General features: G+C 45.7%; 1 long non-coding RNA gene across 1 annotated transcript in view; it reads left to right on the top strand.

The window, feature by feature from the left end:
* The window catches only part of LOC140905076 (uncharacterized), a 29952-nt gene extending 7377 nt beyond the window's left edge, over positions 1 to 22575 (top strand). The window contains exons 2-3 of the long non-coding RNA XR_012156737.1: positions 21992 to 22203; positions 22355 to 22575. This is a non-coding gene — a long non-coding RNA (uncharacterized lncRNA). The remainder of the gene's footprint in view (positions 1 to 21991; positions 22204 to 22354) is intronic.
* Positions 22576 to 25724: the final 3149 nt, after the last annotated feature.

The raw sequence follows: 25724 nt of genomic DNA, 5'->3' as shown, positions 1-25724 counted from the left end.
AAACTAAAACCTGTTTTCAAGTAAAATTTAAAAAAGTAAAACTGATCTTTTTGTGGGGTTTTTTTTGTTTTTGTTTTTTTGTTTTTTGGTATTTTCCCCCCAAATTTATTGACATTACCAAAAATGTTAATGAATGTTTTGTTTAAATGACAGTAACTATTTTGATAGTCGTTTTGATAAAGTTTTTGAAAAAGGGGCATGAATTCTTCTTGCAAAACATAAATAACATCAACAATTAACCAAAAAATAATTTTTGAAACAAGGCTTTTTTTTTTTATTTAAAAACCTTTCGTTAAAGCGCTTCAAGCAGTTTTACTTATGACACAAGTAGTCCCATCGACATGAGCAAAGGTGGCAAAATTAGGTGTTTTGTTTTCCTGTGCAATACTTCCTTGACTATCATTGTTGATTGATTACCTAAGCGTTTAATAGAAATAGAAATTCTCTCTTTTATAACCAGCCTCTTCCTGCTTAATGTATTCAGTGATGCCACAATTCAGAATTTGTGACATCATAGGTAGCTCTCTTCATGAAAACACTGGATTGTAAACATCAGTTGATTACTTTTAGACATCAAAGACATTGTAAATGAAAATGAGGAATGTTCTTCCAAAGGATCTGGTGGAAGTTCCATCATGAGTCATTTAAATCAGACTAGACAAAGTACTAGAAAATATAGGGAAAGAAACAAAACTGCATAGGCAGTGGAATGGACTGGATGACATACTAAGGTATGTCTACAATACAAAATTAGGTCAAATTTATAGAAGTTGATTTTTAGGAATCGATTGCATATGTCCCCACTAAGCGCATTAAGTCAGCGGAGTGTGTCCTCACTACCGTGGCTAGCATAGACTTATAGAGCGGTGCACTGTAGGTAGCTATCCCACAGTTCCCACGTCTCCGCGGCCCATTGGAATTCTGGGTTAAGCGCCCAATGCCTGATGGGGCAAAAAACGTTGTGGGTGGTTCTGGGTACATATCATCAGGCCCTCCCTCCCTCCCTCTGTGAAAGCAACGGCAGACAATTGTTTCGCGCCTTTTTTCCTGAGTTACCTGTGCAGACGCCATACCATGGCAAGCATGGAGCCCGCTCTGCTCACCATCACCGCTGCTGTTGTGAGCATTGTAAACACCTCGTGCATTATCTTGGACTATATGCAGAACCGGGCTAAGAGATGCCAGCACGAGGAGGATTTTGATGAGGACATGGACACACATGTTCTTGAAAGCACGGGCTGTGGCAATTGGGACATCATGACGGCAGTGGGGCTGGTTGATACAGTGGAACACTGATTCTGGGCCAGGCAAACAAGCCCAGACTGGTGGGACCGCACATTGTTGCAGGTATGGGATGATTCACAGTGGCTGCGAAACTTTCGCATGCGTAAGGCCACTTTCCTGGAACTCTGTGAGTTGCTTTCCTCCACCCGGAAGCACAGGAATACCAAGATGAGAGCAGCCCTCACAGTTCACAAGCAAGTGGAGATAGCCCCCTGGAAGCTTGCAATGCCAGACAGCTACCGGTCAGTCGGGAATCAATTTGGAGTGGGCAAATCTACTGTGGGGGCTGCTGTGATGCAAGTAGCCAACGCGATCACTGAGCTGCTGCTATCAAGGGTAGTGACTCTGGGAAATGTGCAGGTCATACTGGATGGCTTTGCTGCAATGGGGTTCCCTAACTGTGGTGCAGCGATCGATGGAACGCATATCCCCATCTTGGCACCTGACCACCTTACCAACCAGTACATAAACCGCAAGGGGTACTTCTCAATGGTGCTGCAACCACTGGTGGATCACAAGGGACATTTCACCGACATCAACATGGGATGGCCGGGAAAAGTGCATGACGCTCACGTATTTAGGAACTCTGGGCTGTTCAAGCAGCTGCAAGAAGGGACTTACTTCCCAGACCAGAAAATTACTGTTGGGGATTTTGAAATGCCTATAGTTATTCTTGGCAACCCAGCCTACCACTTGTTCCCATGGCTCATGAAGTCTTACACAGGCAGCCTGGACAGTAGTCAGGAGCAGTTCAGCTATAGGCTGAGCAAGTGCAGAATGGTGGTAGAATGTGCCTTTGTATGTTTAAAAGCTCACTGGTGCTGTTTGCTGACTACGTCAGACCTCAGCGCAACCAACATTCCCATTGTTATTGCTGGTTGCTATGTGCTCCATAATATCTATGAGAGTAAGGAGGAGACATTTATGGCAGGATGGGAAGTTGAGGCAAATTGCCTGATGTCCGATTTTTAGCAGCCAGACACCAGGGCAATTAGAAGAGCACAGCTAGGTGCACTGCACATCAGAGAGGCTTTGAAAACCAGTTTCATGACTGGCCAGGCTACAACGTGACAGTTGTGTGTGTTTCTCCTTGCTGCAAACCCGCCCCCTTTGTTGATTGTAATTCCCTGTAAGCCAATCACCCGCCTCCCTTCGAAATAAAGTAACTATTGTTTTGAAACCATGTGTCATAAATATAAAGGGAAGGGTAAACCCCTTTGAAATCCCTCCTGGCCAGGGGAAAGCTCCTCTCACCTGTAAAGGGTTAAGAAGCTAAAGGTAACCTCGCTGGCACCTGACCAAAATGACCAATGAGGAGACAAGATACTTTCAAAAGCTGGGAGGAGGGAGAGAAACAAAGGGTCTGGGTCTGTCTGTATGCTGCTCTTGCCAGGGACAGAACAGGAATGGAGTCTTAGAACTTTTAGTAAGTAATCTAGCTAGGTATGTGTTAGATTATGATTTCTTTAAATGGCTGAGAAAAGAATTGTGCTGAATAGAATAACTATTTCTGTCTGTGTATCTTTTTTGTAACTTAAGGTTTTGCCTAGAGGGGTTCTCTATGTTTTTTAATCTAATTACCCTGTAAGATATCTACCATCCTGATTTTACAGGGGGGATTTCTTTATTTCTATTTACTTCTATTTTTTATTAAAAGTCTTCTTGTAAAACACTGAATGCTTTTTCATTGTTTTCAGATCCAAGGGTTTGGGTCTGTGGTCACCTATGCAAATTGGTGAGGCTTTTTATCCAACATTTCCCAGGAAAGGGGGGGTGCAAGTGTTGGGAGGATTGTTCATTGTTCTTAAGATCCAAGGGTCTGGGTCTGTAGTCACCTAGGCAAATTGGTGAGGCTTTTTACCAAACCTTGTCCAGAAAGTGGGGTGCAGGGTTTTGGGAAGTATTTTGGGGGGAAAGACGCGTCCAAACAGCTCTTCCCCAGTAACCAGTATTAGTCTGGTGGTGGTAGCGGCCAGTCCAAGGACAACGGGTGGAATATTTTGTACCTTGGGGAAGTTTTGACCTAAGCTGGTAAAGATAAGCTTAGGAGGTTTTTTCATGCAGGTCCCCACATCTGTACCCTAGAGTTCAGAGTGGGGGAGGAACCTTGACACCATGCATTCTTTCTTTAATAATTAAAAAAAAAATGAGATAACCAACAACAAGGTAGCCCGGGTGGGGTGGGGGAGGAGGGAAGGACAAGGCCACATTGTTTATTGTAGTCACACTAACAATCAAACTGTTTGAATGACAGCCTTCTGTTGCTTGGACCATACTCAGGAGTGGAGTGGTTGGGTTCTCAGAGTCTCCCCCTCTTCTTGGGCATCTGGGTGAGGCGCATATGGAACTTGGGCGGGAGGGCATGCGGTTATACAGTGGATGCAGTGGGGGGGGTCTGTGCTCTTGTTGGCTTTCCTGCAGCTCCAACAGATGCTTCCTTCATGTCTGTTTGCTCCCCCATTAGCCTCAGCATCGCATCCTGCCTCTGCTCTTTGCGCTCACTTAATTCTTTCCTGGCTTCTGCCACTGAATGCCTTCATGCATTAAGCTCTGCCCTATCAGTGCGGGAGGACTGCATGAGCTCGGCAAATGTGTCATCGCGAGTGCGTTTTTTCACCTTCTAATCTGCAATAACCTCAGGGACGGAGATGATAGGGGGAGCGTAGAAACATTTGCATCCGGGGGGAAATAAAATGGGAGACTAAAATTGAAGATGATACATTTCTGAGAAGACTCTTTCACAGTGAATCAAGCAATTCACAGCAGACAGCACATGTGGTTTAGGTACAAGGTCGTATTTTCCCTTTTATATTGAGTGCCTGCCAGTATGGTGTCACATCACACACATACGGCTGGGCAACAGAATTCGGTTTCCAGGCAGCCATGGTAAACCAAAGGGTACATGGGGTTGGCTTCTTATGCCTTCATAACATGTGGAAATGTTTTCAAACTGCAGCGCCCTCCTGTTCCAGAGTAAGCAATGGGTTGGGTTTCACATTTAAAAGGAGGGGCTGTGGTTTTAGGGTGGATGTGCAGCACACACCTCTCCCCACCCTTCCGTGTGGCTATTCTCCGGGATGATCCCTTCACCCCTCCCCTCTGCCATATGGCTATTCTCTGGGATGATCCCTTTTAGCCAAGCGCAAACAGCCCAGTATGAACGGGGTCCTTTTACTGTTCCCTTACAAAAATTCCACTATTTCAACCAGGTGACGATGAATGATATCACTCTACTGAGGCTGACACAGAAAGATAAAGACCGAATGTTGAATTAATGTGACCAAAACCTAGGACCATTCGCTGCCATGCTTTGTGCTGCAATGATTCCAGAATACTTTCTACTGGCTTGGTGTGGTAAAGTGTCCTACCATGGAGGACGAAATAAGGCAGCCCTCCCCCAGAAACCTTCTGCAAAGGCTTTCAGGGTACATCCAGGAGAGTTTCATGGAGATGTCCCTGGAGGATTCCCGCTCCATCCCCAGACATGTGAACAGATTTTTCCAGTAGCTGTACTGGCCACGAATGCATCCCATTCTTCAGGGCAAATCAAACATTAAACGCTATTGCTTTTAAACCCTGTACTGTAGTTACAAATGTGCACTCACCAGAGGTGCCTTCTCCAGCTTCAGGGATGGGGATCCCACTTTGGGAGGGTATTGGCTCTAGGGTGATGAAAAGGTCCTGGCTGCTGGGGAGAACGGATTCTCCGCTTGCCTGCTGCGCATTCTCCTCCTCCTCATCATCCACAAAATCCTCCTCCCTGTTGCATGAGACTCCCCCCTTGCAGGTGTCCACAGACAGTGGTGGGGTAGTGGTAGGGTTCTCCCCTAGAATGCCATCCAGATGATCATAGAAGCAGCATGTATGGGGCTGTGACCCGGAGCGACCGTTTGCCTCCTTCGTCTTTTGGTAGGCTTGCCTGAGCTCCTTAACTTTCACGTGGCACAGCTGTGTGTCCCTGTTGTAGCCTCCCTCCAACATGCCCTGTGAGATTTTGGCATATATATTTGCATTTCTTCTTTTTGATCGGAGTTCGGCCTGCACAGATGCTTTTCCCCATACATCAATCAGATCCAGTTTCCCCCTTTCAGTCCATGCTGGAGCTCGTTTGCGATTCTGGGGGGATTGCATGGTCACCTGTGCTGCTGAGTTCGCCACGCTGACCAAACAGGAAATGAAATTCAAAAGTTTCTGGGGCTTTTCCTGTGTACCTGGCTAGTGCATCGGAGTTGAAAATGCTGTCCAGAGTGGTCACAATGGAGCACTCTGAGATAGCTCCCAGAGGCCAATACCGTCAATTTGCATCCACACTACCCCAAATTCGACCCAGCAAGGGTCAACCTTATCGAGGAGGAGTACAGAAGTCAATTTTAAGAGCCCTTTAGGTCGACGGAACAGGTTTGGTTGTGTGGACAGTCATTTTTAAATCGACCTAACGCGGCTAAATTCGACCTAACGCAGCTAAATTCGACCTAATCCCGTAGTGTAGACCAGAGCTAAGAGTATGTCTAAAAAGGGAAATTGGTATAGCTATTGTGGAATAAACTAATCTGCAATAGCTACTCTGGTATAGCTCTCCATGTGGACACACTGTTCCAGAATAAAAGTGACTTTTATTCCACAACAAAGTGTCCACACAGGGAGCTATTTCAGAATACCTTACTCTGAAATAGTTTATTCTGCTATCACTATGCTAGTCAATTTTCCTACATAGACAAGGCCTAAGTGTTTTAAATCTCTAATTCTTCTTGTTGTTTGAAATTCATGGAGAGGTGGAAGGAGACTAATTAGGAAAGAGCGAGCATCTGCCCAGAAAATGTCTTGATGGGAAAGAAAACAAAAGAAAAGAATATGATCATAGAATCATAGATTTTAAGGTCAGAAGGGACCATTATGATAGTCTAGTCTGACCTCCTGCACAGTGCAGGCCACAGAATCTCACCCACCAACTCCTATAACAAACCCCTAACTTATGTCTGAGCTACTGAAGTCCTCAAATCGTGGTTTAAAGACTTCAAGGTGCAGAGGATCCTCCAGCAAGTGACTCATGCCCCACGCTGCAGAGGAAGGCGAAAAACCTCCATGGCCTCTGCCAATCTGCCCTGGAGGAAAATTCCTTCCCGACCCCAAATATGGTGATCAGCTAAACCCTGAGCATGTGGACAAGACTCACCAGCCAGGCACCCAGGAAAGAATTCTCTGTAGTAACTCAGATCCCACCCCATCTAACATCCCATCACAGGCCATTGGGCATATCTACCACTAGTAGTCGAAGATGAATTAATAACAAAATTAGGCTATCCCATCATATCATCTCCTCCATAAACTTATCAAGCTTAGTCTTGAAGGCAGATGTGTCTTTTGCCCCCATTGCTTCCCTTGGAAGGCTGTTCCAGAACTTCACTCCTCTGATGGTTTCAGAGTAACAGCCGTGTTAGTCTGTATTCGCAAAAAGAAAAGGAGTACTTGTGGCACCTTAGAGACTAACCAATTTATTTGAGCATGAGCTTTCGTGAGCTACAGCTCACTTCATCGGATGCATACCGTGGAAACTGCAGCAGACTTTATATACACACAGAGAATATGAAACAATACCTCCTCCCACCCCACTGTCCTGCTGGTAATAGCTTATCTAAAGTGATCATCAAGTTGGGCCATTTCCAGCACAAATCCAGGTTTTCTCACCCTCCACCCCCCCACACAAATTCACTCTCCTGCTGGTGATAGCCCATCCAAAGTGACAATACTTTGTCTAATTTCAAGTCTAAACTTCCTGATGGCCAATTTATATCCATTTGTTCTTGTGTCCATATTGGTAATGAGCTTAAATAATTCTTCTCCCTCCGTGGTATTTATCTCTCTGATATATTGATAGATAGCAATCATATCTCCTCTCAGCCTTCTTTTGGTTAGGCTAAACAAGCCAAGCTCCTTGAGTCTCCTTTTAATAAGACAGGTTTTCCATTCCTCGGATCATCCTAGTAGCCCTTCTCTGTACCTGTTCCAGTTTGAATTCATTCTTCTTAAACATGGGCGACCAGAACTGCATACAATATTTCAGATGAAGTCTCACTAGTGCCTTGTATAACAGTACTAACACCTCCTTATCTCTACTGGAAATACCTCGCCTGATGCATCCCAAGACCGCATTAGTTTTTTTCAAGGCGATATCACATTGATGTTTCATAGTCATCCTGTGATCAACCAATACTCCGAGGTCCTTCTCCTCCTCTGTTACTTCCAAATGATGCGTCCCCAGTTTATAACAGAAATTCTTCTTATTAATCCCTAAATGCATGACCTTGCATTTTTCACTATTAAATTTCATCCTATTACTATTACTCCAGTTTACAAGGTCATCCAGATCTTCCTGTGTGATATCCCGGTCCTTCTCTGTATTGGCAATACCTCCCAGCTCTGTGTCGTCCGCAAACTTTATTAGCACATTCCCACTTTTTGTGCCAAGGTCAGTAATAAAAAGACTAAGATTGGTCCCAAAACCGATCCTTGAGGAACTCCACTAAACCTCCTTCCAGCCTGACAGTTCACCTTTCAGTGTGACCCGCTGTAGTCTCCCCTTTAACCAGTTCCTTATCCACCTTTCAATTTTCATATTGATCCCCATCTTTTCCAATTTAGCTAATAATTCTCCATGTGGAATCATATCAAATGCCTTACTGAAATCGAGGTAAAATTGATCCACTGCGTTCCCTTTGTCTAAATAATCTGTTACCTTCTCAAAGAAGGAGATCAGGTTGGTTTGATACAATCTACCTTTTGTAAAGCCATGTTGTATTTTGTCCCAATTACCATTGATCTCAATGTCCTTAACTACTTTCTCCTTCAAAATTTTTTCCAAGATCTTGCATACTACAGATGTCAAACTAATAGGCCTGTAATTACCGGATCGTTTTTTTTTACCTTTCTTAAAAATAGGAACTACGTTAGCAATTCTCCAGTCATATGGTACAATCCCTGAGTTTGCAGATTGAGTAAAAATTCTAGCTAATGGGCTTTCAATTTCATGTGCCAGTTCCTTTAATATTCTTGGATGAAGATTATGCTGGCCCTTCGATTTAGTCCCATTAAGCTGTTTGAGTTTGGCTTCTACCTCGGATGTGGTAATATCTGCCTCCATATCCTCATTCCCATTTGTCATCCTACCATTATCCCTAAGCTCCTCATTAACCTCATTAAAGACTGAGGCAAAGTATTTGTTTAGATATTGGGCCATGCCTACATTATCCTTAACCTCCACTCCATCCTCAGTGTTAAGCAGTCCCACTTCTTTTTTTGTTTTCTTCTTATTTATATGGCTATAGAACCTTTTACTATTGCTTTTAATTCCCTTTGCAAGGTCCAACTCTACATGGCTTTTGGCCTTTCTCACTTTATCCCTACATGTTCTGACCTCAGTAAGGTAGCTTTCCTTGCTAATCCCTCCCATCTTCCACTCCTTGTAGGCTCTCTCCTTTTTCTTAATCACCTCTCTGAGATGCTTGCTCATCCAGCTTGGTCTACAACTCCTGCCTATGAATTTTTTCCCCTTTCTTGGGATGCAGGCTGCTGATTGTTTCTGCAACTTTGACTTGAAGTAATTCCAGGCTTCCTCTGCCTTTAGATCCACAAGTTTTTCAGTCCAATCCACTTCCCTAACTAATTTCCTTAATTTTTTAAAGTTAGCCTTTTTGAAATCTAAAACCCTAGTCACAGATCTATTTTTGTTTATCCTTCCATTTAGTTTGAACTGAATTAGCTCATGATCGCCCGAACCAAGGGTGTCCCCTACAACCATTTCTTCTATGAGGTCCTCACTACTCACCAAAACCAAATCTAAAATGGCATCCCCTCTTGTCAGTTCAGCAACTACTTGGTGAAGGAATCCATCCCCTTTCGTATCCAGGAAAATCTGAGCCCTATTATTATTACTAGCACTTGTCTTCCAGTCTATAACTGGGAAGTTAAAGTCTCCCATGATCGATTCCCATTAGTATTTACTTCTTTAAAAACATTAAAGAGGTCTCTATCCATATCCAAATTAGATCCCGGCGGTCTATAGCACACCCCAAGCACTATCCCAGGGGAGGCTCTAGTAGCTTTCTTCCCCAATGTGATTTTTGCCCAGATGGACTCTGTCTTAACCATTCCATCACTTCTTATTTCTTTACAGTCTACCTCATCATTGATATACAGTGCTACTCCACCACCTTTGCCTTTATTTCTGTCTTTCCCGAACAGCACATACCCTTCATTACCCGTACTCCAGTCATGACGACTATTCCACCATGTTTCTGTATCCCTATAATATCTGGTTTCACTTCCTGCACCAGTAGCTCTAGTTCCTCCATTTTGTTACCTAGGCTCCTCGCATTAGCGTACAAACATCTTAATTCTTGCTGTTTGGCTTCGCTCACATTCTTTACCTGATTGGGCTGACATTCTATTGCCAATATTACCTATTAGATTGGTATGTACACTGCTCTTCCGCCTTATGTCCATTCTCCTACCCACTACTGTATCCTTTCTTACTTCATTTTCTTCCCTCTCAAAGAGAAAATCTGGCGTGGAGATTACCTGGACATCTCCCAACCATCTCCCCCAAATTCCTAGTTTAAAGCTCTCTTGATCAGTTGTACCATCCTCCATCCTAGAAGTCTATTTCCCTCCTTACTCAGATGAAGTCCATCCCGAGAGAATAGTCCTCTGTCCATGAATGCCTCCCAGTGGCCATATATCCTAAAGCCTCCTTATAGCACCACTGCCTGAGCCATCTGTTGAGCATCATAATCTTGTCACACCTTTGTTGCCCTTCTCTGGGAACAGGCAGAATCCCACCGAAGATCACCTGAGCCTCGATTTCCTTAAGCGTCTTCCCCAGCCTGGCGTAGTCTCCCTTGATACGTTCCAGTGGGAATCTAGCCATATCATTTGTTCCCACATGAAGGATAATCAATGGATTCTTTCTTGCTCCCGTTAGGATCCTCTTCAGCCTCAGGTCCACATCCCGTATCTTAGCACCCGGCAGACAGCACACCCTTCTGTTCTCTGGATCAGCTCTTGTTACAGGCCTGTCTATTCTTCTCAATAATGAGTCTCCAATCACGTAGACCTGCCTTTTCCTGGCAGTGGTGCAATTCTCCAGTCCATCCCCTGTTCCATCTGGCTGCAAGTCCTCTCGATTCCTATTGTCCCTTGCAATCCTCTGCAAGCCATCCCGTATCCTCCTGGGGCTCATATTTGGTGTTATCTCCATTGACTCTTGCCTTCTTCCTATAGGACTATCTGCTCTTCTCTTCTTCCTTGCCCTCGCACCTTCAGTGACCACCTGCTGTGCCCCTTCTTCATTTTCCAACTCCACAAACCTGTTCCTGAGCTCTGTTTCTCCTTCACTGGCCCATCTTTTTCTGTGGCTGGTTCTCTTAGTTCACTTTCCTCACCCAGCAGTATCCCCTCAGAGTTCTTTGGTCCTGCTTCCATCTGCAAGTCTGAGCTTTTCCCTTCAGCCGCCTCATGTCTTTGCTCCATCATCCACTCGAACCCCCTTCTAAACTCAACCAGAGTCTCCACCTGCATCTCCAGTCCTAGGATCTTTTCTTCCATCAGCTCTAACAGGCGGCACTTCATGCAGACAAAATTCTTTTCAGGTACCCCTTCCAGGATCATGTACATGCCACAGTTTCTACATCCAGTCATCTTCATTATGTCTTCCAGTACTTGGGTCACTACCACTGCTGCCTCTGTGTCTGTCATAGCCTTCTCACCTATGTCCTGTTAGTCTGGGAAACACAAACCAAACCAAAACACCACCACCCTCAGCAAAACAAACCCCCCAACGAGCACCAAAACACAACCAGACCACCACACACTCCCTTCACTAGCCTGTCTGTTCCTTTGCCTGATTCTTATCCTTCCCCCCCAAACTCCCCTTACAAACTCCCCTGTTTACAGCTCTGTTTGCTGGCTTCTGTGCCGCTGCAGCTGGGTAGAGGCAAACAGGAGAAGGGGATGGTTCCTAAAGACAGAATAATTGGGCTGTGGGCAATGGATGGATGAAGTAGGGACAGAATGATATTAGGTAATAAGTGTTCAGCCACTATACTGACGAGGATGTTATAAGAACCAAAATGGATTAGAAGTGATGGAGGGGAAATGAAGTGAGCAAGGAGGGTAACTGGGATGTCATGTGGGGAGTGAAATGTGGATAAGGGAAAGGCTGGGAAAGTAGACTCATTTCTTATGAGGAAAGATTGGATTGCAACCTTTGAGTTCATCAGGGATGTGTGTTTCTGAGCAGGGTGGGATAAGTGGGTGGAAAAAAGTAGTGGGAGAGGGACAGGAGGAGGAAGAGACAAGTAGAGCAGGAGCAGAAACAGAGAAGTGTGTACGTGTGGAAGCCACTGAAGTGCTAGAAAGACAAGCTGAGGAAAGAAGCTGTAGTGGTAGGAGGTCGCTGGAGAACTTTTGCAATGAGGAAGAGTTGGAGGAGTGAGTAGCGAAGAAGTAGGCGGGAAGCAGCAGGATTAGTAATGGAGAGGTGGGGAAGGAGGTATTTAAACGGGGTGAGGCTGGGTGTGGGACTAGAAAGGCCATTGAGAAAGAGGCATCTGGAGAGCAACTGCATCAGGGAAGCAGTGCTTGGCTGGAGCCATTGAAGCAGGGGAGAGATGGAAAGACCAGCTAAGCAGAGAAAGGCAGAGAGAAGCTGTAGCTAGAAAGAAGAAAGCAAATGGGGAGGGGTGAGAGAAGCATTATAGTGGAAAGGAGGGGGCAGCAGAAGCCAGGGAGGCAGCTTGGGAAGAAAAGCTGGAAAACAAATGGTGAAGGAAGAACTGAAGAGCAACAGGAAGATTTCTGAGGGGCAGAGAGGAGTTGCTGGGGAGACTGGCAGCTGGCAAGAAGCTGATGGGTGGGCATGTGTGTGTGATTGAAAAGTTGTGTCAGGACAGGAGTGCTGCAGCAGTTTGTTTCCTGAGCAAAGTGAGATCTTACACTCAGCTCAATGGCATTTCTCTTTTTGCCTGTTTGTCTGTAACATGATAACTTTTGAATGCTGCATCTAATCAATTCCAAAATTTCAGGTAATGTTCTAGGCTTCAGTGGCCAAAACCATTTTGATTTTGACACCCTCATTGACTTATCAGAAAGAAGAGCAATAAGAATGGTGGAGTAGAATGGGGCACATGGAGCTCCTGATATGGGGGAAAGTCGGATAGTGCACAGAGCCTCTGGTAGAGGGAGCACATGGGAATCTCTGGTGGGATGTGCGGGGAAATAGGAGACCCTGGTATGAGCAAGAATCGCAACCTGTGGGAAAGGACAGAGAATGAGAAGGACAATGAAGGACAATAGCTTGGGGGGCACACACAGCTCCTGCCACGTGGCAGAGGGTAGAATGGGTTACACAGTGCCCCTGGCATAGGGGGAAAATGAAGGACACAGAGAATCCCTGGCATAAGGGAGGGGTGAGGAGGTTGCTGGGGGTCCCTGAAATAGAGGAGATGGAAGGGTGGCACATAGAGAGTTTGAGGGGGAAATAGAGGAGGAAGGTGCCCCTGGGACATGAAATGTGCTTGGCCTACAAAAGCAACAGAGTTTACAAAAGCCTACAAAAGCCCTCTAGTTTACACAGTGACCATAACATGCTGTGCTGATAAAGTAAGGTGTTGGGGTGATGGGATTAATAATGTTTTTTTAATATTTCAGCCAGATTCAGTGCTGATGTAAAGGGCTAGCTGGTCAGCCTTTGTCATAACCATAGGGGTAGCCTAAATTCCTCCTTACCTGTAAGGGGTTAAGAAGATCAAGTAACCTGGTTGGCACCTGACCAAAGGAACCAATGGGGACAAAAGATACTTTCAAATCTGGTGTGGGGGGAGAGGTTTTGTTTTGGGTTCTTTGTTTTCTGTGGCCGTTCGCTCTTGGGACTAAAAGGGACTGGACATCAATCCATGTTCTCCAAATCTTCCTGAACAAGTCTCTCATATTTCAAACTTGTAAGTAATAGCCAGGCAAGGCGTATTAGTTTACCTTTGTTTTCTCAACTTGTGAATTTTCCCTTTGCTAGAGGGAGGCTTATCCCTGTTTTGTTGTAACTTTGAAACTAAGGCTAGAGGGGGTTCCTCTGTGCTCTTTGAATTTTCTGCTACTCTGTAAGGTTAACTACCAGCCTAAGTTTACAGAGGTGATTCTTCTACCTTTTTCTCTTTAAATAAAATACTTCTTTTTAAGAACCTGACTGATTTTTCCATTGTTCCAAGACCCAGGAGCTTGGGTCTTTGATCATTTTGTAACCAATTGGTTAGGATATTATTCTCAAGCCTCCCCAGGAAAGGGGGTTTATAGGCTTGTGGGAATATTTGGGGGGAATAGGACTCCACGTGGTCCTTTCCCTCATTGTTTGTTAAATCACTTGGTGGTGGCAGCAATCCCAAGACAAGAAGGGAGTCTGTGCCTTGAGGAAGTTTTAACCTAAGCTGGTAAGAATAAGCTTAGGGGGTCTTTCATGTTTGTCCCCACATCTGTACCCCAGAGTTCAGAGTGGGAGAGGAACCCTGACAGCCTTAGAGACTGAAGTTCTTTCTGGTTTCCCACACTGACTCTGATCTGGGAGCCTCAAGGGGAGTGAAAATAGTTTAGGATCGAGGTGATGGTTGGGCACACTTTTTGGCCCAAGGGCCACATCCGGATATAGAAATTGTATGGCAGGCCATGAATGCTCAGGAAATTGGGGTTGGAGTGCGGGCTCCAGAGTGGGGCCAGAAATGAGGACTTCACAGTGTGGGAGAGGGCTCCGGGCTGAGGTAGGGAGGGTGGGTTTTGGGGAGGTGAGGGCTCTGGCTGGGGATGCAGGCTCTGCAGGGGAACTGGGATATGACGGGTTTGGAGTGGCTCAGGGGCACAGGCTCCAGTCAGCGCTTATCTCAAGCAGCTCCCGGAAGCATCGGCAGCTCCTATGCGGAGGCGCGGCCAGGCAGCTCTGCTGCTTGCTTACCTCAAGCAGCTCCTGGAAGCATTCTCCAGCTCCTATGCAGAGGCGCGGCCAGGCAGCTCTGCTGAGTGCTGGTTCCTGGCCAATGGGAGCTGTGGTGGCAGCGCTTGGGGAAGAGGAAGCATGTGGAGTGGAGACTCCTGGCTGCCCCTATGCATAGGAGCTAGATGGGGGACATGCCGCTGCTTCTGGGAGCCGAGTGAAACAGCCCCCAACCCTGCTCCCCAGCTGGAGCGCTAGAGCAGCGTAAGCCCCAGAACCTGCTCCCCAGTGGGAGCTTGAGAGCCGGATTAAAAGGGCTGGTGGGCCGGATGCGGTCCGTGGGCTATAGTTTGCCTACCCCTGATCTAGGTCCACTCATTGCATAGTCTGACACTTCAGTGCTGATTATGAAGTTGCAACCTGTCAATAGGAATCAAATTGAGCCCACAATCTCCTTTCCCAAAGACTGCAAAGTAGCCATCCTTGGGTAACAACTATCTGTCAGTAATGACCTTTGCTGGATTTCAATTGGCAACCCAGATGTGAAAAACTCGGTGTCCCATTTCCAATCTTCTGAGTCTGCAGGCCCCTTTAATGAGTTCCTCATAAAATATATTTAAAGGGAGCCTCTGCTACACTCACACTGGCTCTGCATGTTTTTGTGTGTGAATTAACTTTAGATTTCTATTCAGATCAAAACATTTCATTTCTCATTTCAGAATTTGTTTAACATTCATCAAGGCATATTTTTCTTGAGCAAATACTATATACTCATGTCAAAAAAAGCTATAGAAACCACACCATCCTTCCAGGCAAATACTAAATGGAACTCATAGACTTTGTGCGTAACTCTCTAGATCAGATTTTGTTCAGAAGGGTGGTGGTCATCCTATCATGCATGGAGATAAACTGTGGGCAGGACTGAAACAGCTTTCTCATGCCACCTACTGGCTCACATTATAATATGTAAGAAATCCCTTCAACTATGTTGATGCTTAATCTGGAAGGTTCGCAAAACTACTCTGAATGTGATTGTCTGTTAGTATTAGTAAAGTAATATTATAGCATTAAACATTCATGCTATAACTGAATCCACATGAGCAACTTTATTTTTTCCATCTTGTAATCATCTTTGGTAACAAAGCAGTAAATCTAATCATGGAATCATAGAAGGGTTGGAAGGGACCTCAAGAGGTCATGTAGTCCAACCCCCTGCTCAAAGCAGGACCAATCCCCAACTAAATCATCCCAGCCAGGGCTTTGTCAAGCCTGGCCTTAAAAATATCTAAGGAAGGAGATTCCACCACCTCCCTAGGTAAAGCATTCCAGTGAGCTGTAGCTCACGAAAGCTCATGCTCAAATAAATTGGTTAGTCTCTAAGGTGCCACAAGTACTCCTTTTCTTTTTGCGAATACAGACTAACACGGCTGTTACTCTGAAACCACCCTCCTAGTAAAAATTTTTTCCTAATATCCAACCTAAACCTCCCCCACTGCAACTTGAGACCATTACTCCTTGTTCTGTCATCAGCTACCACTGAGAACAGTCTAGATCTATCCTCTTTGGAACCCCCTTTCAGGTAGTTGAAAGCAGCTATCAAATCCCCCCTCATTCTTCTCTTCCGCAGACTAAACAATCCCAGTTCTCTCAGCCTCTCCTCATAAGTCATGTATTCCAGTCCCCTAATCATTTTTGTTGCCCTCCGCTGGATGCTTTCCAATTTTTCCACATCCTTCTTGTAGTGTGGGGCCCAAAACTGGACACAGTACTCCCGATGAGGCCTCACCAATGTTGAATAGAGGGGAAAGATCATGTCCTTCGATCTGCTGGCAGTGCCCCTACTTATACATCCCAAAATGCCATTGGCCTTCTTGGCAACAAGGGCACACTGTTGACTCATATCCAGCTTCTCGTCCACTGTAACCCCTAGGTCCTTTTCTGCAGAACTGCTGCCGAGCCATTCAGTCCCTAGTCTGTAGCGGTGCATGGGGTTCTTCCGTCCTAAGTGAGGACTCTGCACTTGTCCTTGTTGAACCTCATCAGATTTCTTTTGTCCAAATCCTCTAATTTGTCTAGGTCCCTCTGTATCCTATCCCTACCCTCCAGCTTATCTACCTCTCCTCCCAGTTTAGTGTCATCTGCAAAACTTGCTGAGGGTGCAATCCACACCATCCTCTAGATCATTTATGAAGATATTGAACAAAACCTGCCTGAGGACTGACCCTTGGGGCACTCCACTTGTTACCAGCTGCCAACTAGACATGGAGCCATTGATCACTATCCGTTGAGCCCGACAATCTAGCCAACTTTCTATCCACCTTATAGTCCATTCATCCAGCCCATACTTCTTTAACTTGCTGGCAAGAATACTGGGGGAGACCGTGTCAAAAGCTTTGCTAAAGTCAAGGAACAACACGTCCACCGCTTTCCCCTCATCCACAGAGCCAGTTATCTCGTCATAGAAGACAATTAAATTAGTCAGGCATGACTTGCCCTTGGTGAATCCATGCTGACTGTTCCTGATCACTTTCCTCTCCTCTAAGTGCTTCAGAATTGATTCCTTGAGGACCTGCTCCATGATTTTTCCAGGGACTGAGGTGAGGCTGACTGGCCTGTAGTTCCCAGGATCCTCCTCCTTCCCGTTTTTAAAGATGGGCACTACATTAGCCTTTTTCCATTCGTCCGGGACTTTCCCAGATCGCCATGAGTTTTCAAAGATAATGGCCAATGGCTCTGCAATCACATCCACCAACTCCTTTAGCACTCTCAGGTGCAGCGCATCCAGCCCCGTGTACTTGTGCTCGTCCAGCTTTTCTAAATAGTCCTGAGCCACTTCTTTCTCCACAGAGGGCTGGTCCCCTCCTCCCCATGCTGTGCTGCGCAGTGCAATAGTCTGGGAGCTGACCTTGTTTGTGAAGACAGAATGCAAAAAAAGCATTGAGTACATTAGCATTTTCCACATCCTCTGTCACTAGGTTGCCTCCCTCATTCAGTAAGGGGTCCACACTTTCCTTGACTTTCTTCTTGTTGCTAACATACCTGAAGAAGCCTTTCTTGTTACTCTTAACATCTCTTGCTAGCTGCAACTCCAGGTGTGATTTGGCCTTCCTGATTTCACTCCTGCATCCCCGAACAATATTTTTATACTCTTCCCTGGTCATTTGTCCAATCTTCCACTTCTTGTAAGCTTCTTTTTTGTGTTTAAGATCAGCAAGGATTTCATTGTTAAGCCAAGCTGGTCGCCTGCCATATTTACTATTCTTTCTACACATCGGGATGGTTTGTGTCTGTAACCTCAATAAAGATTCTTTAAAGTACAGCCAGCTCTCCTGGACTCCTTTCTCCCTCATGTTATTCTCCCAGGGGATCCTGCCCATCAGTTCTCTTAGGGAGTCAAAGTCTGCTTTTCTGAAGTCCAGGGTCCGTATTCTGCTGCTCTCCTTTCTTCCCCGTGTCAGGATCCTGAACTCGTCCATCTCATGGTCACTGCCTCCCAGGTTCCCATCCACTTTTGCTTCCCCTACTAGTTCTTCCCGGGTTGTGAGGAGCAGGTCAAGAAGAGCTCTGCCCCTAGTTGGTTCCTCCAGCACTTGCACCAGGAAATTGTCCCCTATGCTTTCCAAAAACTTCTTGGATTGTCTGTGCACTGCTGTATTGCTCTCCCAGCAGATATCAGGGTGATTGAAGTCTCCCATGAGAACCAGGGCCTGCAATCTAGTAACTTCCGTGAGTTGCCAGAAGAAAGCCTCGTCCACTTCATCCCCCTGGTCCGGTGGTCTATAGCAGACTCCCACCACGACATCACCCTTGTTGCTTACACTTCTAAACTTAATCCAGAGACACTCAGGTTTTTCTGCAGTTTCATACTTGAGCTCTGAGCAGTCATACTGCTCCCTTACATACAGTGCAACTCCCCGACCTTTTCTGCCCTGCCTGTTCTTCCTGAACAGTTTATATCCATCCATAACAGTACTCCAGTCATGTGAGTTATCCCACCAAGTCTCTGTTATTCCAATCACATTATAATTCCTTGACTGTGCCAGGACTTCCAGTTCTCCCTGCTCGTTTCCCAGGCTTCTTGCATTTGTGTATAGGCACTTGAGATAACTCGCTGATCGTCCCTCTTTCTCAGTATGAGGCAGGAGCCCTGCCCTCTCGCGCGCTCCTGCTTCCTCCCAGTATCCCATTTCCCCACTTACCTGAGGGCTTTGGTCTCAATCTTAATCAATATCCAAGTTTTGTTTTAAACTGTATTTACATATGGGAACAGAAAACATATTCAAAGTTTGCACCAGAGTTTTCTCAAACTTCTTCAGTACGCAGATCATATCTTAATAGAACCTGTCTTGTGTACATTTTCCTCTCCTATTTGGAGTAAACTACATGTGGCAAGTACAACATTTGCTTACATAGAATGGAGTCTCACATTGCTGTGGACATACAAGGATTCCGCAAATGCTGTCGGTGAACACATATCTGTGAGATCAGACCAATGGGAGAACTGCTGGCAGGGTAAAATGTGGGACAGACAAGATTGTCCATGACCATTGCATGCTGTTGTATCTTTGCTTTGGACTGTTCATGTTTTTCACATAAAATGTTAATGCCCCTTGCTTCAAAGCAGTTAATAGCAACATGACAAATCTGCCACTATCTTTCTCTGTCATGGATTATTGCTTCCCAGTTGCTGGGGTCAACCAGACATGCTTTCAAGTATGACTTCAGTGTGTCTATATTGTTTGCACTGGCCCCCATGAGAATGGGTACCTTGATTTAACTGACCATAAAACGTGGCCTTAGGTATTCTCGAGTCAGCCATACATGAGGTAGAGGTGTCCTTTATGTGCTCCTGCCTGGAGTACACTGGAGTTGCTGGATTTGTTGGGAGAGGAGGCTGTGCAGTTGCAGCTCTGATGCAGCCGAAGGAACTTTGACACCTATGAGCAGACTGCTCATGGCATGGATGAGAAAGAGCATGAAAGGGATATGCAGCGGTGCCATGCTAAGATAAAGGAGCTGAGGCAGGTGTACCAGAAAGCAAGGGAAGCCAACTGTCACTCTGGTGTGGCACTGAAAACATGCCGCTTTTACAAGGAGTTGCATGCCATGCTCTCTGGCAACCCCACCGCCACTACCCAGAGACCCTTGGATACTTCTGGGGGACTGGAGGCAGCAGCCAGTAGACTTAATCCTGAGGAAGAAGGTGTGGACGAGGAGGTCAAGCTGGAGGAAGGGGTGGGAGAGGCTCGTCCAGTGGCTTGGTGAGCCAGAACCTCTTTTTGACTCCAGAGGGTTATAGCCAGTCCCAGCAGTCTGGCTCAGGTGCACCTGAAGTCAGAGAGGAAAGCTCCGTTAAGTATTTATTTTGCTTTGATACTGCATGGTTACATGAGTATGAGGTATAGGTGTCCTTTATTTTGTTACATGGTGCACTTGGGAGAAGGGATTGAAATTAACAATACTAGGTACTGTTTGCATTTGCTTCACATACCCCTGTGCAGCTATGCAGTGGGGGTCTTGCAGAAAAGTTTGTTAATGCGCATCGAGATCTCCTGGGAATTCTCCATAAAGGCATCTAGGAAAATTTCCTGCAGATACTCTGCAATCCTCTGCCGAAGGTTCCTTGGCAGAGCTGCTCTGTTTTTTCCCCTCTTTTAGGAAACTTTTCCGTGCTAGTTAGCAATTACTTCTGCAGGAACCAAAGCAGCACACAGGTGAGCAGCATACGGACCCTGTCTGAAGCCGCCCGCATGCTGGAAATGCATCCTTCCCTCTTTGGTTACCCGAGTAGTGTGATTTCAGCTTCGATCACCCCTCACCTGTGGAAAACTGTGCCAGTATTCAGAATAGTGTCCCTGGGCGCTTGCACTAATCCCCTCTGAAACCACCCAGATCCTTTGTCCCATCTTGCACCTCCCCACCCCACTCCCAGCCAAACTCACCATGTTTAGTGCTCTGGCCAGGCTGTGTGCTTCCCAAGGGCAAGTGAGAAAGAGGTGTATGCAACTTCTATGATTCAAGACTGAGTGCACACACAATACTGATTCTGTGTATTGTTTCTTCTGCTGATTCAAATGTGCCCTTGGGGGCCAGCTCCTACACACTGGCAGAGGACATGTTTCAAGACATGCTACAATTGTCTGAGCAGGCTTATAGCGAGCACAGAACATAGAGAGAGACAGTAAATGAAAAACTAGATTGGATATCCAGGAGAGCAGATGGGGGCAGGAGCAGATAATAGAAGGGCAGGAACGGATGATAAAGCTCATGGTGGACCAGAGATGCTCAGGTCCCAGTTGGAACACATGTGCTTGACTCCCCCTGCAGCCCATACAGAGGTGTGTTCCATGTCCTCCCCAAACTCCCCCCAAACATTCTTCGCATGGTCCCAGCCCACCGCAGTACCCTTTGCACTCTACGCCAGCGGACATTTTCCATAACAACAGCTGGATTTACACACAGCTGTGAGATCCTCATTTCAGAGTGCTACTCAGTGTCATGTCTCTTGTAAGAAATGTTAATCTGTGTATTGCTGTTTAATAAAAATGTAGTCTTACAAAGACAGTGATTCTTTATTTGTGACCTACACATGGTGATTGCAGCAGAAATTCATACAGAGTGGTAATCAGCACATTTGCAGACTACAATTAACACTCAGGCAGGAATCATTAGAAGGGTCATTAAGGTGGCAAGTAAACAGTGCCTGGCTGAATGCATTACAGAAAGAGATTACTACAATGCTGCTTCAAAACCTTCCTGATTCAAATAGCCCCCTGTTGAGCCCCTCTAATAACCCTAGTGTCTGGCTGCTCAAAATCAGCCACCAGGCGATTCACCTCAACACTCCACCTCTGGGGAAACTTTTCCTCCTTGGCTTCACAAATGTTATGCAGAGTACAGCAGGCTGCTATGACCATGGAAATATTTTCCTCACTGAGGTCTAACCTTCCAAAAAGGCAGTGCCAGCAACCCTATAATCTGCCAACTGCACATTCTATGGTCATTCTGCACCTGCTGATAGTAGTATAAGGGCCCTATGGTCAATCAAACCCTAACCCTGCCCCTTGACCCCTTAAACGCTGCCAACCTGTCACCAGAAGTCCCGCCCCATGGGGGTATTACTTCCAGGGTCAAGGCGGACACATGACCGGAAACAAGGTGTGTCATGTGACCCCCTCTAAGAACTCCTCCCACTATCCTCTACCAATCAGGATGTTTTTTCCCCCCAAAGGCCCACCCCGAGAGGAGATTTGACCCATTAGGGGGAGTTCCAGGGTGGGGTGACCCATCCTTAAGCGGTTTATGGGACCCCTCTAAAACTCCTCCCACTGCCCTCTACCAATCAGGAGGGGTTTCAGCTGTTGGGGACCACCCCGGAGAGGAGGAATTCTGGGGCAGGGTGACAGGTCCAGAAGTGGTTCATGTGACCCCTCCAAGAACTCCTCCCACCACCCTCTAGCAATCGTGATGGGTTTCGGCCGCATAGGACCGCCCTGAGAGCAGATTTGACCAAAATTGGGCAAGTTCTGGGATGGTGTGAACCGCCCAGAAAAGGGTCGTGTGACCCCTCTAAGAACTCCTCCCAGCACCCTCTGCCAATCATAGCACAGCACCATTACCCCATAAGTCCAAGTACCAGGCAGAAGAGGCCATCTTTTACCAAGAATGCGTGTTTTAGAAATCATGGAAACATGAACTCCTTCACCACCCCCATGAGAACTTCAGACTTTCTTTTAGCCCCGAGCACCTTTGGATTTGTGTGGAGAAAGTGCTACATCAGCAACAGTTCTGACGAGGGCCCTTTGACTCAACCATTGATGGATACACAGGAACCCGACCCCGAAACCCAAACCCTTGTGAGGCACCCTGATGAGTGTGACGCCCTCTCATTGTCCACCCCCCTAGAGGTGGAAGGCAATCATGGCTTGGAAGAGTCACCAGCAGACAAGGTAAACAGAAAAGACTCAGGTAAATGAATGATTAAGAAGTGATGGTTGAGGATGGGATGTAATGGGGTTAGGAACCGACCTCGGATTGCGTAAATCTAAAAACAAGCAGTGGGGTGCTTATACTGTTTCTTTTCTGAAAATCTTTCAACAGCTTGACTATGCCTTTCTAGAGGCTTTTGAGAACTTACACATCGGTAGCCCTGTAGGAGTAAATATATCTTGCATCAGCTGTTTTTGCTCATGTCTGAGACACAGATCTCAAGAAGAAAATCTGGAAAAGGACAAAATGGAAGAATGAACCAGCTCAGACTTCCTTAAGGTAGGGGGTCATGGCATCCATTTTTACAGGTGGCTGTAAAAGGTTGTGTTAAACCAGGCAATTAATAAAACTTATTTAAATGTGTCAATATGAATGTGTCCCCCTCCATATTCGTGTTAGTAAAAGATGGTACCAATAATAGTCATTTCTATACAGACGGCTCTGTTAAAGAAAATATATTACACCCCCAGGGAAGTTGGGAGCTTCAGTGGGGTGAACCCTCTTTTTCAAATGGCCAAAAAGCATAGTAAAACTTTAAATAGAAAACAGGTAACAGCCTGGCTTTCAGACCAGGATGCTTACACTTTACACAAACCAGCTCAAATACGTTTTAAAAGAAACAAGACCGTTGTTTCAGATGTGGATACGCAATGGCAGGCAGATTTGGTGGATAGGCATCAGTTCTCCAAACACAACAGAGGTTTTAAATACATCTTAACAGTGATAGACATTCTATCCAAACGTGCCTGGGCCATAGGCTTAAAAAGACAAGACAAGTGGTGAGGTATCCAAGGCCTTTAAAGCTATTTTCTGCGAAGGTCGCGTGCCTCAAAAATTACAAACCGATCTGGGGAAAGAATTTTTAAACAAACCTTTAAGCAGATTGTTAAATCGGCATGGAGTCCACCATTTTGTTACTAATAATGAAGTCAAAGCAGGGGTTGTGGAGCGATTTAACAGAACTTTAAAAACTAGGATGCGGAAATATTTTACAGCCCATAACACCTTTCGCTACATCAACGTGTTACCTGACTTCATAAAGAGTTACAACCAGAGCTTTCACAGAACTGTACGTACCAGACCCGCTGATGTTAACCCTTCAAATTCTTTGAAGGTATGGAAAACTGTTTACAGAGATGGTTTTAAAATAAAACTGGTTGTTGCCCCTTTTAGAAAAGGCAACCACGTGAGTATCTAAAACCAAAGGAGCTTTTGGAAAAGGTTATGAACAGATGTTTACCGATGAGATATTCATAGTGGATGAAGCCTTAACCAGGGGCCAGAGACCTGTAAACCAATTAGAAGATTACAAGAGTGAGACAGTTACTGGATCTTTTTACCCTGAAGAATTACAAAAAGTAAACCCTAAATGAGACAGGATTTACAGGATTGAAAAAATTCTAGCGGAGAAAGGAAAAGGGAGAAAAAAGCAGCTACTGGTGAAATGGTTGGGGTGGCCTGATAAGTTTAACAGCTGGGTGGAAGCTTCTCAACTCTGAGACATTTAGACACAAAAAAAAAAAAAAAAAAAATTCCTCCTGCAAAGACAGAGAGAGAGAGAGAGAAAGAAATAAGCAATGGCGGGTTTTACATTACTTTGCCCAGCAATGCCAACTCTGCAGTTTTTCCCCAAAACACCAGCTCCAACTTTACAATATGGCTAATTAAGCCCTTGGATCTCCCAGGTGCCTGGGAGGTGGGGTTAGTGGAAATACAATACCCACACAGCTGGAACACTATCAGCGAAGACACCTCTTTCGAAATCACCTTTGGAGATATGACGTGGAATTTCATCCTACGATAAAGTTATTACTCGACCATACCCAAATTACTGGATCATTTGAACAGCACCATGGCTCATCATCCCGGACCGCCTGAGGTGGTCATGAACTATGACCCTGTGGGTAGAAAAGTTAGACTTAAATCTGACGATTTTACATATATGTTTTCTACTGGCGTGGAGCTAGCTAACATTCTGGGTTTGGGCCCCAAGTGCGGTGTCCAAAAATTTCCCTTCTTGGCAGACATCACAGGGAGTTTCAACTCCCTGTATCTGTACATGGATATCGTAGAACACCAGTTTGTGGGGGACTTTTCTGTTCTCCTGTTACGCTGCATCCTGTTCCTCTGTTGTATGGGGCACGGGTCACTTGCTGGAGGATTGTCTGCTCCTTGAAGTCTTTAAACCATGATTTGAGGACTTCAGTAGCTCAGACATAGGTGAGAGGTTTATTGCAGGAGTGGGTGGGTGAGATTCTGTGGCCTGCATTGTGCAGGAGATCGGACTAGATGATCATAATGGTCCCTTCTGACCTTAATATCTATGAATCTAAAACAACAAGTTTGTCACCATCACCTACAATAAACCTCATTACATCCCTGTCAGTAAACACCACATCGACACCATCACCATTGAAATAAAGAAAGATCAGAACAGACGCGTCTCGTTTGGCTTTGGCAAGGTGATTGTCAAGCTGCACCTGCATCCGTGGAGAGAGCGAGCTTTCTAAAAAGCAAAACACTATTATGGCAATCCTAAAAAATTACGGTGACCCCACTATCTACAGGAACTATTACAAAGCCCAGGCTGGATACACCCTTCCTGGATATCATGGGGCCCCCGTGATGTACGGGGCTGGTGTGGGTGAAATATTTCGTAACCTCTTTCAAAAAGCCATACTGTTTTTGAGGAGGGGGCTAGAGATTATTAAACCCCACGTAAAAACTGCCGCTCAAAACATAGCTAAAGACGGGGTAGGTCATGTCTCCCGCGCTGTTCTGGAGAAGGTGGGGAATACAGCTTCACAGGAAGGATCAGGGCTGATGTACATTAAAAGGAGGAAGAGAAAGAAATGAGTCATACCCGCGACGCACAGGTCCCCCGAAACCCTTTAAAAGAAGGGCTTTGACACGCACGGCCAGCCATAAGCGAAAGTCCAAGAGGAAGCCTGGGCAAAAGAGGAGACGCTCTGCCTGGTAAAAGAGAGATATTTTAATTAACATGGCTTTTGTTCACTGCAGGTCTGAAGAGTGCACCAAATCAGAACTAGACTTGTTCCAAATAGCCGCTACTCAGACCAGCATCGAGAAAAGCATCTACATTGAGGTGCTAGCCTCTATCAGCTGTTATGGAGTCTGCCCCCATTGACTTTTTTATAGCAGGGAATGGCATAGATTATATGGATTTAAACAATATGATGCTGTACCTGTGTTGCAAGATTGTAAAAGGAGATGGAACTGAACTCGCCAGGGATGCCAAGGTGGGCCTGGCAAATTACCCCGTGGCCTCTATTTTCAGTCAGTTGGATGTCACGCTGGGAGACCGCCTCATAATCCAAAGCAACAACTGTTACCCTTACAGGGCCTTTATAGAATCAGTGCTCAATTACAGCAGTGACACCCTCACCACGCAATTTTCCGCTGGCCTGTTCTACAAAGACACTGCTGGACAACACGAAGAAACGGAGTTGGATGGAGGGAA

The sequence above is a fragment of the Lepidochelys kempii genome, chromosome 1, assembly GCF_965140265.1.
Source record: "Lepidochelys kempii isolate rLepKem1 chromosome 1, rLepKem1.hap2, whole genome shotgun sequence".
NCBI classification, from domain to species: domain Eukaryota; kingdom Metazoa; phylum Chordata; order Testudines; family Cheloniidae; genus Lepidochelys; species Lepidochelys kempii.
Note: the sequence above shows the minus strand (reverse complement) of the source record. Positions and strands in the feature narration are given on the sequence as shown.